The sequence below is a fragment of the Pyxicephalus adspersus genome, chromosome 8 (assembly GCF_032062135.1).
Source record: "Pyxicephalus adspersus chromosome 8, UCB_Pads_2.0, whole genome shotgun sequence".
In the NCBI taxonomy this organism is placed as follows: domain Eukaryota; kingdom Metazoa; phylum Chordata; class Amphibia; order Anura; family Pyxicephalidae; genus Pyxicephalus; species Pyxicephalus adspersus.
The window spans coordinates 69,143,945-69,155,955 of record NC_092865.1 but is presented as its reverse complement, the minus strand read 5'-3'; positions in this window follow the sequence as shown (position 1 = coordinate 69,155,955).

Sequence of the window (12,011 nt, the reverse complement as noted above, 5' to 3'; positions counted from 1 at the left end):
GAGGGGGGGAGGGGGGTGACGTAGTTGAGGGAGACGGAAGGGGAGGATCATTTTGCAGCAGGACGGGGAGAGTGGGAAAGTTTCCCGCCCACTCTCCTTAGTATTTGGATGATGGTAGGGATTTGGTTAGGTTGAGCTTTGTGGCTGCGGTGAGGTCCTCGAAGGAAGATGGTTTTCTGGTCTATTTCAGTGGGGGTGAGAGGCTCTTCTTTGGTATGGGTCTCTCTGGAACTTGGTTATTGGTAGTAGATGGGTCGTGGTTGAAATGGGCTGCGAGTACTGCTGATATCATTCCTGAGCTTGTGGTGCGGCTGGAAGCATACATATCACAGCGGTGCAGACCTAAAAAAATTTGGGGGTATAGTAGAGGGGGCCTTCGAGGACCAGTAACCAGGAGAGTGGGTTCATTGAGTCAAGGTTATAAGAAAATGTGTTATTTATGTGTTTGTATTGTTATTGAGACTTGTTTTTTATGTTAGTTATTTGCTATTTGGTTATTTATTTGTTTGTTTTTTGGAAAATGGAATGGAATGGAAAATGTTTATCTATTTTTTATTGTTTTGAGAAAATTTGTTAAAAAAAGGCCTTTCGGCCATTTAACCATCATTCGAGTGCCGTTGTCATTTGAGGGTTTTTTTGTTCAGGGGGGCGGGCACTGTATGCGGGGTCCCTGCCTTATCACAGTCATGGTGATCTCTTATGTTCTTACCTTCCATAGTAAAAAGTGTTTCATGCTACGTAAGCTCTCCACTCAGGGTCTAGAACTCTCCATGATCTCTATAAGACAGGAAATATGGCATGAAATGTCTTCTGCTCACATAGAGAGAGAGGTACAACTCATAATGGAAAACAGTGAGACAGGTGAGCACATTTATCATTTAACATAATGATCTAGTTATAAAACAGGGAATCTGACATTCCTTCCAACATTCACTGGTGGGAACCAAATACTGCCATTGAAACACCTGGAACAAAAAGGTATGTTTGAGGGAGTGTCAGATTCTATGTTTTATAAATATAGCCCCATGTGTCTTGCTGCAAACAACTAAAGCAACCCAACATTTCCTTTTCCTGCTCTTCTGCTTTGAAAACATGTCTGTATACTACTGAATATTCAGTTAATGAACCAATGCTCTGCATGAAATTGCAAAAATACAGTTTTAGGAACAGATGACACCCCAGGAAGATGCATATATATAAAAATCATATTGTGCTAAAAAGCTGCCATCTCTAGGCATAACTAATGTACTGCTGCATTTCAGTGAGGGAGATATAAATGGAGTACATCATTCACAGTATCATTATGTTGAAGTACTTGTTGCCCTTACGTTTTTTTTTACCTAGGTATTGAACCTTTGTGTGAGTCTAACAACACCAGATAGAAGTGCAGCACAATAAGACCCATAATTACACAATAAGGGTCTATAAACTGTATATTATTGAAAAGGGGTAAATAAAAAATTGATAAACCCTAAACAGATGCTGTATATTCTCAAATATAAAATGTGGTACTTAATTTTACCTTGACCCAAGTATAAACCTAAAGCACAAAATGTGTCTCACGGGTTCACAAGAGGCGGAATAATCATTGGACCAGCATCTAGTGGCCAAAAATACTGCAGGGAATTTTTGTGATTGAAGTTCAATATGTCAGCATAAACTGGGTTTTTACTTTATCTTTTCATGATGTATAAATTTTAATCTTGTTTTTATTACATTATTAACTAGAATTACTTTTACACTTATTCTCACTCACTTGTCATCAATAAAAGATGTAAGCAGCCCCAAACAAATCTTACACATTGCCCTTTTAAAACCTTTTGGCCTCCACATTATTGACAGCAATTTTAGTACACAGTAAAAAAAATACTAATCCAAAGGCTTCAAGGTAAACTAAACTCACCTCTCCTTCTTACCCCCTTATTTTTTCATTGGCACCGCTCTGCTGCACTGGTTTGGCTCTTTGGCCATCTTGACTGATCAGCATGGAGTGTAAATTGAGTAAAGTAAGACAGGAAAGCATGTAAGTTAGTTTTTAAAAAATATATACTGTAGATAGTCACATTTATTTCTTTTTTGCACTTTTCTTTTGGATTTTATTCATTAATATTATTATATGTTCTAATTTTTGCGGATAACCATATAATGGAAAAAAAAAAAACAGAAAACCAACTTCAAGACAAAAATATCTGCTTTTTTTTGTATACATTTTTTAAAATGTACTACATATAGTATAAAGTGACCCTACAAAAATATGTGCAATACTAAGTATGTGTGTTTGGTGTGCACAAAAAAAAAGTGAAGCTATAATGTACTGGAGAAAAATAGTTATTTTAGGTTTACATTTTTTATTTTGTTTCATATTCGTAATTATTTGTATTTTTTAAATTTACTGTAATATATATTTATACAGTGAGGGAAAGAAGTATTTGATCCCCTGCTGATTTTCTATGTTTGCCCTCTGACAAAGAAATGACCAGTCTATAATTGTAATGCTAAATTTATTGTAGGTGTGAGAGAGAGAATAACAACAAAAGAACCCTCAAAAACCCAGTGCTCAAAAGTCATAGCTTGATGTGGATTGTAATGAGTGAAATAAGTATTTGATCCCCTATCAACCAGCATGATTTCAGGCTCCCAGGTGTCTCCTGTATGCAGGTAACGAGCTGAGATTAGGAGGAACCTCTGTAATGGAGTGCTCCTAATCCAAGCTTGTTACAATACCTGTATAAAAGACACCTGTCCACAGAAGCAATCAATCAATCAGATTCCAAATTAGCCACCATGGCCAAGACCAAAAAGCTGTCTAAGGATGTCAGGGACAAGATTGTAGACCTACACAAGGCTGGACTGGGCTACAAGACTATCGCCAAGCAGCTTGGTGGGAAGCTTACAACAGTTGGTGCGATAATTCGCAAATGGAAGAAACACAAAATAACTGTCAATCTCCCTCGGTCTGGGGCTCCATGCAAGATCTCCCCTTGTGGAGTTGCAATGATCATGAGAACGGTGACGAAGCAGCCCAGAACTACACGGGGGGAACTTGTCAATGACCTCAGGACAGCTGGGACCATAGTCACCAAGAAAACGATTGGTAACACACTGTGCCGTGAAGGCCTGAAATCTTGCAGAGCCCGCAAGGTCCCCATGCTCAAGATAGCCCATATACAGCCCCGTCTGCAGTTTGCCAATGAACATCTAAATGATCCAGAGGAGAACTGGGTGAAAGTGTTGTGGTCAGATGAGACAAAAATTGGCATCAACTCAACTCGCCCTGTTTGGGGGAGGAGAAATTCTGCCTATGAAGGGATGAAATATTTCACTCATTACAATGCACATCGAGCTCTGAATTTTGAGCACTGGGTTTTTGAGGGTTCTTTTGCTGTTATTCTGTCTCTCACAGCTACAATAAACCTACCAATACAATTATAGACAGGTAACTTCTTTGTCAGAGATCAAACGTACAAAATCATCAGGGGATCAAATACTTCTTTCCTCACTGTATTTACTATAGGGGTTTCCTAGTGACTCGGGTTTTGCATAGCATTTTGGGTACTCTAAAGAGATACAAAACAGTAGATTTAAAAGAGAACTAAACTGTAAACAAAAAATTACCTTTACCTTTAAATACCACAGGTCTATCGATGGGGCTGGTCCTTCCCACAATCTGGTCCCGCGTTGTCCTGGAATTCCTTTTCGTCCCGGCGCAGAGGAAGTGCCGGGCATCACCATCTTCGATCTTCACTTCTTTCTTTTTCTTTGGTCTTCTTTCTTCATCACCTGATCTTGCACTGCGCAGGTGTGAGATCAGGTGACATAGGTTCTGTGAAGGGGAAAAAAATAGATCCGATCTCACTGCGCATACGTGAGATCGGCATCTCTTTCCACTAGGAGGAAAAATGCCCCTTCTGCGCATGTCTGAGATCAGGGCATGCACAGAAGGAGCAGCTAGAGCCTCCTGAGATGCATGATATAGGTATCCCGGGAGGCTCTGCACTCTCATTAACCTCCCTAGAGGTAACCCCGAGTCACACTCGGGGTATGTAAACCTATGGGAAGGTATTAGTAAATAGAGCCTTACCTGATCCGCCGGCGTCCCGCGTCGTCCAGCACTGCGATCTCCGTCTTCTTTCTTCTTCCTTCCTCCTGCTTCTGCATCCGATGAGTCACCGGGGAGTTCCCGGTGATGTCGGTGCGTGTGTACGTTGCCGGCGGGGCGGGAAATTCAAAATTCATTTGTATTGCATTCAATACAAAATAACTGTATTGAATGCAATACATTGGATTTTTATGTGTAAAAGCAGTACATTGTTTTCAAAAAAAATTATTTTACAGTATATATAATACTATGAGTATAATGTGTATTTTTTTTTTAATTTAAACAAATTAAATTTTTTTTTTATATATATATAGATGTTTTAATTTTTTCAATTTATTGTTTTTACATGATTTTGTGTTTCAAACTTTATTATACTTATACTAATATATTAAACTGTAAAATAAATTTTCACGAAAAAATTTTTACCGCTTTTAGACATATAAAACCGGAAAGAAATGAACCGCTAGGGAGGTTAAGTTCTGATCGCCACGGCTAAAAAAAAAACAAAAAAAAAAACCCAGCATTTTTACCTTACATAGATGAGTTGTCTACCCTTCTATGTAAAATAAAAATGTTGAGCTTGGGTACGCTTTAACCTTTGAGGCCGCCCCTCCCATGTCTCACCAATTAAAGTATGTATGTATCACAAAATATTGTCTTGAAGAACAAAACTATACAGTAAATCTGATTTTTATGGCAATAATATTACTTGAGAACAGCTTAGCTCACAAGGCAAAGGAAGGAGTCAAGGCAGATTTTGTGGACATAATTAGAAAATGTGTGTTTAGCTACAGTGTGGTGAGTCACCAGCATAAATATAATCTGGGGTACAGCAGCATGTGATATCTAGATCCCAGTCTGTCTGCCTTACGCTCACTTTTCAGTACAATATGTCCTGATCAACAAAAAGTATAGCTGCCTATTGTGTTGTAAAATTGAATAAATAGGTATAAAAGCATAAATGACCTATATGATCTAAGGTAAATTAAGCAGAGCAATATAAGGAAATGTTTACATCTTACCATGTGTGCATTCCAATATTTTGACATGTATATTATATCAGAAATCATGTTGTTGTCATTTTTTACTACTTACTATAAACCCACCCCTCACTTCTTTGAGTATATGTAGCCTATTTCCAAGGGACAATTTTCTTGCCTAAAAGGATATGAGTCTTCAAGATGCACTCCAAGTGTTCTCTATTTAATGGGCCTTAAATATTAAACTTCACTAAAGCCAGTGAACCTGGGTGATCCGGAAAACCTTGAATGGATTTCTTACAAGTCATTTGCTATTTGTTAGCAAATGTTTTCAATCCTGGACCAGATCCATTCTAAATTTGCTGGATGCCCCGGTTCGCAGATGAAGTATATCTTCAACAGCCTCGGAAAGGTTTTTATAAGTCAGGCTCAACGACTTTAGTGCAAGTATACCAGTTTTAAAGTTCTACTTTAAAAACCCTAAGGGCCCATTTAGAATATTTATTTCAGTAACCTTGTCTGATGTCAGATGTTATTGGTATAACCAGTACATAATGCAGAGAATATTAGGAGGACCTTGTAACTAGTGTCCACCTTGGGAACAAAAGCCAAAGGCACCACCATAGCTTGAAAACATAAAACAGAAGATTTTGGTACAGGTAGAGAAGACCACTTTGCTGTTCTGTCCACTACATCTTCTGCTGTGATGTCTATGGTCTGGTGTTCATCTGTGACCTGCACTCTTATTTAGGTTTACGGGAAAGGAAGGTTAGATGGTCTCTATGGAGGGATGATGGTGGTTTGTGAACATTTCACAACCCACATGTTCATTCTAAGATGCCTTAATGAGATAACCAGAAAATAGAGTTTTATGCAGTCTGTGAGGACGACATGTTTAAAGATACAGATCCCTTGTGGTCTTAGTGTAAGTGCAGCTTTGTGGTCATGCAGATGGAGATGTAGACGTAATTGCTATCTACATGGTAATTCAGTATTCATGTGTGTGGTTTGTCCCCACTTAGGTTTTCTGCTGTTGACAATGAGCTGGTTTATATGTTGCAGATTGCAGATTTGTGCCACATGGACCTAACACTAAAAGTTTGAAAAAAGAGAACTTTAGTTCTCAAGGAGTTCCCAACTGTCCTCAGGTGCAATAGTAAACTGTTGCTTGTCCACTTTCCTAGACTTATTAGACGGAAAAAAACTCAGGTTTTCAGGTGGTTTTACTATGATTATCACAGGATGACTTGCTGGACTTGGGTTTTAGGTGTTACTAGCGTGTTATTAAAGTTAGTGTTATGCTTAACATCCACAGTACTTGTAATAGTTTTCATGAGCAAAATTCTTGCACTAAAATTTACTTTTTTCTCATTCTGTCTATTCAGTTTTTGCTGCGTAATTTATTCTGATTTAATAAAGTATTGCAAAAGTAATAAATCACTGATGAAACAATGTCAGTATCCCACAATATCCAATTCTGTTTCACCTTTCATAAAGTTTGGAGAAGTATACACATTTAATGATGGTTATTGGTTGGTTTTCATTTGCATATCACTGGTTTCCTGTGGATTTGTTTAGTAAAACCTTATTAAAGATTAACAATATTCATAATAAATTTTGCATATTTGTACATTTTTTTGTTTAAACCTATATAGTTTATGCATTGTTTCCTGGAACTTGAGTAACTGTCATTGCAATTTTGCAATTGCATTATATTAATCCCACGCCATTGTAGAACACACACAAGATTATATTACAGAAAATGTTAGTATTATATATCTGACCTATACACCACGATTAAAACGGATCATTAGTTTGTGTGCTCATGCACCTCCTAGTAGTTAAAGACACAGCATGTTATGAAAAGTTGCTGTTGTTCAATCATGAATCATCAAGGCAGGCCCGGAGACGAAAAAAAAAAGACAGCATAGGCACAGGGGCCTCATGACTGGGTGCTAATGGGAACAGTCATATTAGAGTTAAGGCAGGAAAAGAAGGGAATGGGTTATGGTGGGGTGATCATTAGGGGTGGAGAGCAGTCTGGAGGAGGTAAAAGGGCTGAGCAGAAAGAGGGGGGCATCAGTAGTTGGCTAGCTAGAGTGAGCTTCCCGTCCTGAACTTGGGGTAGTTTGTCAGTCCGGGGGAAGGCAGGGTCTGGTTGATGATGGAATATTGGTAAAAGGACTCAGCAGTGGGATGGTGTCCATGGTAAAGGCAGATTTTGTGGCAACTGTTGGACGGTGAGGATCCTGGAGTAGGATTGATATCAGAACCCTAGGCAAAGAGTGTGCCTGGGGGACAAAAATATCAGTCTGTTGGTCTTTGGTGGCGTGTTGGTTTTTGTTGCGGGGGGCCTTCCCCGATCTGCAACCCATCAGGGTGTTTAGGAGTGTTAGAGGTTAAGGGAAAATTAGACTGGTAAAATTGTTTATATTCTAACAAGTTTTTATATGTATTTGTATTTTTATATATTTACACTGTTTTATATAAAATGCTGTTCAATAAATGGCTGACCCCAGCCAATTTCTTCCAAACACGGTTGTTTCTTTTATTTGAAGGAGTTGGGGGGCAGGGGTGAAGGTTGTTGGCTGGGGTGGATATGGGAGGGACTGGTGACATAGGAGCTACCCGGGTCATGACTATCTGACAGCTATCTGCAATAACCCTAAAACAAGTTGTATATTCTGCACCCAGCAATTAGTCTCTACGATATAACAACTATTTACAGTTTATCTCTAGCCCTCCAAACCCAGACTTTGAACATAGGAAGATAATTTTTGATCTTCATTATACGTTATATTGCTGGCCGTCTGTACTAACTACTGATGTACTGTCATTTTGAGGAAAGTTTAGAGAATATTTATCAACTTTAGCATGCACCCTGTGACCGTTGCTGGTGCTCAGCCACTGTTATCTTTAGATAGTAACTCATCTTCCTGCTGAATACTGTTTTTAAGATAAAGCATATTTAAATACTTTCTCCTACATTAAATGTTTTTAAAAAATGAGGTAGATGGTTTTTCCTGTAGATGGTTATTTATTTTTGTATGCATTGGAAAAATGCATATAATAACCCAGTGGTATTCAATGAAAAAGGGGGATCTTCTGGCTCCCAAGGATAAAACAAAAACATGACTGTCACAAAACTGATTCAGCAGGCTATTAAACCCCCACAACCCAATGACCCCACCAAAACAAAAAACAACCTTCTTCCAACCTCAATTAAACAACCACACAATAATGTTTTTGTTTAAATGGCCCGTAGACCTTTTATTATAACAATGAAATATTCAAAATCAAAGAAGTACACATTTTAACATAAACTATATAACTTAGCCTCTCTGGCGGTCTAATTATGTCAGTATACCAAAAGCGGTACATTGTTTTGCATGGAAATTTATTTTACATTGTAGGACTATAATTCTTAGGCATAACTCACTGAAATACGTCCAATATTGAATACATTTATTTTTAAACTTTAAATAAAAAAACACAAAAATCTGTTAAAACAAAGGTGCATAAAATGCTGAAACCTGTAATATAACTGTACAGTAGCATGTATAATATATATATAATATAATTATATATATATAATGATTGCTTGTGTTGGATTCAATACAGTTATTTTGTATTGAATCCAGTACAAAATACCTTAAATTTCCCCCCACGCCTCCCGCACGCACCGATGCATGCACTGACATCACCAGGATCTAATGGGGAACGCCAGTGCACTCGCTGGTGGAAGATCAGAACAAGAGGATGGGGCCCGAGGATGAGGACCGTGATGGGACAAGGTGTTTTTTTTTAATGTTTTTAGTTACTCCGATTTTTGCCGGTTTTCAGCCAGGTTACCGCTTTCAGCAGGTTTTTTTTACCCCAAGCCACACTCGCAATTACTGCTCCTGGGGCTAAATAAATAAACAACTCAAACAAATAAATTAACATTTCTACCTTATAAAACATTACCTAACTTGCTGCAACAATTTAGCCTTACAAGTTGCTGGTCCTCGAAGGCAACCAATTACACTGCTGGTCTGCTTTACTATAATAAAAGGTATATGTAATTGCTCCCAGCCGCAAAACCTCCCCAGCTCATGATCTACATTTACCTATCTTTCAACTCACAGACATCCACTAAAATTAAACTATTTCACAAAACAATGCGGACTCCACACCAACGATGGGTCCCCAAACCACCACTACATTTAACCAAAATACCAGCAACCCCCAGGATACCTCATGCTTGTGCGCTCCAACACACCTGCAGTGCCCCCTCAATACCATCATGTAAACCCAAGCACCAAAGATCAATTCCAATGTTCATTTAATTGCACCCCATCCAACCTCAAAAACAAATGTGAGTCCACCTCCAAATGCCTATGGCGCACCACAAGGTCCCTATTCCGAGCAAAAACCCTTCCCACAGCCTTATTTACCTTCTTCCTAGCATTATTGAACCTCTCCACCGATCTTGCCTCCCTCCACCGCAACCTTGTAACCATATCTGACCACACCACTAATACATTAGGGTAATAAGCATGCAACTGCATTAAGTACCACTTACCGGTAATATCCCTAATCAATTCCCTCAGCAGCCTGATACCCAAATAATTTCCCTCCAGCATGCAAACCTAAAATTTCAGGGACTCTGAACTCTTTGTCCCAACCAAAACACTTTTTAAACCCCAGGAAAAACACGACTCTATTGCATTCCACAGCCACTCTCTTGGCTCCCCTTGACACAAAAGAATGCCCTAAAATCCACACAAGGCTGGGGCTGCCACCTATAAAAAAAAATAATATTGATAAATGCCAATGACAAACAGACAAAACTAAACCAGCTACATCCCCCTTCCCCCACTACAATCCGCCCCTCTTTGCTTAACGCACAACTAAATGCAGGCGAACGTACAGTTGAAACCTCTGCGACTCCCAACGCCCTATTTAGTGACCTCCTCCCCAAACCCCATCTAGCTGCCTCCTTGGCCGCACCAATCCGGAAAGAAAGAATGAGAAGAAAACTCCTTTTCATTCAGACATTCTGCCCGCAAACATTTCCTGAAAACTGCCAGAACTTGGAACCTCAACAGCGCCAAATCATTCTTGTGCAACAAGAAAGACCCCCCCACTTTGAGGCAGCACCATCAAAAATTCCCCAACTGCCACCATCCAGGACACACCAATCCCCCATCCCCTTTTCCAGCTGAATCCCAAAACCACACCCCAAATGATCTGGTTTAAACCTTGGAACTCAAATACTCATCTTGCGCCCCGGCCACTCCACATCACCAAAGCATAGACCACCCAGCCTTCTGGTCGCAGGGCTAACCAACTCCCCAATTCACATTGCCCCAAAAAATGCCGCAACAAACGCCGCCCGAAACAAAAAACAACCCTAATGTGACTCACAACTATGCTGCAATCTGTCCACCACCACCTTCAACAAAATGAAGGACACTGGACACCTTTATCCACTACACGCCTACCCCTCCTATAACCCTTCAAAACCTGCCGCACCAAAAAATTATTACTAACATCCTTCTTACCCAACATTTTAACTAAAAAGGTGCCAGCTTCCTATTCACCACCGACACAGATACCCCATCCTCAAAGCAACGACATAAAAAATACAACAACAGACTCTCTTGAGTTCTTTTCCCCCATGTTCTACACAAAAACGGAACCACTTTGCCTAAACTGTTGAATAGGCTGTCCAGGTTGTTTGGCTTATGGGCAGCTTGACCATACCAGCTAAGAGCCCAATACAATCCTCCATAGCTCTGCCGTGCATTCGACTTGTTGCCAATCCGCTTCTGGAGCCAACTGCCGAAACCGATCTCACTGAAAGTGAGTTAGGGCATCCACAATGTTATTATTCACACCAGGTATATGCACTGCGCTAATTGCAATGTTCCAGCGCAAACAACCCAGTACCAACTGTCTCATCAACTTAATTACAGGAGTGGAAGAAGCAGTGAAAGCATTAACTGCCTGGACCCCACCCATGTTATCACAACAAAACCAATTTTTTTTTTACTTCTTTACCCCAGATTTCCACCGCCAGCACTATGGGGAATAACTCTAGCACAACCTAGTTGGACGTCAGCCCTTCCTCCACCAATTCCTGTGGCCAAGTCTCCATACTCTACGCACCTTAAAAGTAAGCGCCATAACCTACCAATCCAGCCGCATCTGTGAACAATTCCAGATTGACACTCTCAACCTTCCCATCCATCCACACTGACCGCCCATTATATTCCTCCAGGAGTTTTCCACACCACCAAATCTGCCCGCAATTCCTTAGTCAGGCAAATGTAATGGGTCAAACATTTCACACCCGCAGTAGCAGCGGGCAACCTTCTTGTGAAAACTGGCATGATTTCACACGCAAAATGCAACTTACCCAACAATGACTGTAATTCCTTCAACTGCAGTTTTCTCAAATCACATGCCCTCACCACTTCCTCAACTAGCGCTCCCAGTTTACTCTCCGGTAACCTGCATTCCATAGCTTGTGTATCAATCACAATGCCAAAAATGCCAATTCGGTCATGGACCCCTCCTTCTTTTTGGCCGCCAAAGGAACATCAAACCTCTTCGCGATATATTGCAGTATTGCCAACAAGACCCTACATACCTTGGAATCCGTCGGCCCAATGTACAAGAAGTTATCTAAATAATGGACAATAAATGGAACTTCCATTAAATCCTCCACCATCTACTCCAAAAAGAAGCTGAACATTTCAAACTGCACTCAAGACTAGGGGCATCCCATGGGCAAGCACCTGTCCACAAAGAAGACCTGCCACATAAAGCCCAAGAAACGCTGGCTCTGCAGATGAACCAGCAACAACCAGAAGGCCGCCTCAATGTCTTCACTAACAAGGCGCCCTTACCGTACCTGCGCACCCACTTGAGTGTGCAATCTAAAG